Source organism: Raphanus sativus, unplaced genomic scaffold (assembly GCF_000801105.2).
Source record: "Raphanus sativus cultivar WK10039 unplaced genomic scaffold, ASM80110v3 Scaffold0577, whole genome shotgun sequence".
Lineage (NCBI taxonomy): Eukaryota > Viridiplantae > Streptophyta > Magnoliopsida > Brassicales > Brassicaceae > Raphanus > Raphanus sativus.
Genome location: NW_026615895.1, coordinates 32,773 through 35,009, shown reverse-complemented (window position 1 = coordinate 35,009; position 2,237 = coordinate 32,773). Strand labels below are relative to the sequence as shown.

General features: G+C 42.9%; 1 pseudogene; it reads right to left on the bottom strand.

Moving 5' to 3' along the window:
- Positions 1-3: 3 nt before the first annotated feature.
- Positions 4-1,808, bottom strand: LOC130502473 (ABC transporter C family member 3-like; annotated as a pseudogene).
- Positions 1,809-2,237: the final 429 nt, after the last annotated feature.

Genomic DNA, 2,237 nt, shown 5'->3' with positions numbered 1-2,237 from the left:
TGGCTGTAAGTTGTCTAGGCAGAGATAAGATGCAATTCTATCAAGAGGACTTTGGTCTGCACAACCATGGAGATAGTGTCTGGAAGATTGTAGATTGGCTCTTGCAAGATCCTGAACGTTGCAAGCGCTGAGAGTATCTTTCCGGACTCAAGTGGGATGCCAAGAAGTATACAAGCACCAAAGGTAGAGACTGATACCAAAGTAGGAGCTCCCCAGAACAAATGCTTATAACAGCTGAGTTTATACACATACTTCTTCAACCAACCTTCCTCAGACTTCCTAAGATCGAATATCTTGGACAGAAACTTCATCTCCATCCTTGAAGTTTGAGAATCCTCATGTTTCTCAAGATCTCAGACGTTGATTTCATCCTGTTATCTTTAGCTTCCATTAACTTCTCCTGAAACCTCTCTTGCATCCTCCCAAATGGGAGTTCACAAGCATTACTAGAATGGTTGCAATCAAAGCTGCTATGGAAGCTAATCCAAGATTCCTATACAAGATCCACAGAGCTAGACCAACTTGTAACAAACCATCCATGGATCATGCATATACCAACTAAATTACCAATCCTCTCAGCATCCACAGTCATGAAGTTTATAATCTCACCGCTTGTGCGTCCTTGCTTTGAGTGACATGAAGGTGAGACCCTTTTCGTATATCATCGCCACCAAGGAAGATCTCATCCTGATACCAACCTTCTGTAACCTAAAGAACCAATGTCTCTGCGAGAGACACTCCACAAGCTTAGCGAGAAAGAAAGTGATGACTAGCATATACCCTTCGTTGTTGTACTGTCTACGTCCGTTGAGGTACTGGACGAACGTGTCAATGAGTGCTGGTCCGACGTATGAAGCCACCGTGTAGATGAAAGCAAAGAATGCAGTCACTAGTATCTCCCACTGAGCTGAAAAGAACAGTGCTTTCATGAGCTTGAACGTTGTCACGCCACTTCTCCCACTTTCATCACCACCATCTGATTGATGATTCTTCAAGCATAGTCCTGAACTTAGGTGCTAACCCAACTACACTGTCGCTATCATGAAGCTGTGGAACATCTTCAAGATCAAGAGGTTTCTTGTTTCCAACCTCTATCAGTTGACCCATCCAAGAGGAAGTCAAGAGACTGAGAATGCCAGCTCTAGAGTAAGGAGTAGTCTCATCACTCCCCCCATCACCACGGTTGAAGCTCCATTCAAGAGTGGCTCTTCCAAACCTCCATTGCTGTTGCCGTTGCCGTTGCCTCCTCTAGCTTTCTTGAAGAAAGCCACGTAGCCGAGAAGCAAAGCACCACCAACAGAAACTATGTCGTACACTAGAAGATGGACATGTCTCTTGTACATAACAGTGTCTACCACAAGAGAGTAGCAAGAAACCGCGAGATAGAAACCCAACCAGATCCTAAGCAAAAGTGGAGACTTTCTCTGCTCATAATCGCTGCAAACGATGCAAGGAAACCGACAAAACCCCCCAAGACACCGTTTGGTAATAGAAACCCGACGAGAGAGAACTAGCTTCTCTTCATCTAACACATCACTCTCGTACCAGTAGAAACCACTCAAAGACGTGAACAGGAGATTAAGGAGAGACAGAGCTAAACTACAGAACCGACTTAAACCGAAACCTCTCTTATCTTTTAAACTCTCTATAACTACAGAACCAAAACCATTGTTTCCCCTAAGTTTGTAACGAACCCATGAGCAAAACAGAACCAGCAACAAAACTCCGTGCAAGAAACCAGAGACACATCTAACGAATATAGGTTCCAGAAGAAAAGACCTAGATTCCCAGAACGACAAGAACGTTGTTTAACATACCGTTAGCGTTCGTGGAACCAAGAAGTCCATAGCTTTGCTCTGTTTTCTCTCTGTTTCTCTCTCTGTTTTCTCTCTGTTTCTCTCTCTCTCTGTTTTCAAATGATTTGGGTTTCACAAAGGAGAAGTACTTATACAAGAGTTGGGGAGAGTTGAAGTAGACAGTATCCCTTGGAGAGCACGCTCAAGAACTGCTAAGAAGGAAGAGAAAACGTTTGATCTCTCTATCTAAGGACCCCAGAGAGGAGAGGATACGGCCACTTTGGTGGCAAAAGGGTTCTTCTTTCTTTTCTTCGCATTCCACGGATCTTTTTTATACATTATTGTATTTAAAGTCATTCAGCTGTTGAATAATCATTCTTGTTGCAATTGCTAGCCTATAACAGGATGTTCTGTTTTTTTTTTTTTTTTTTTTTTGTAAAA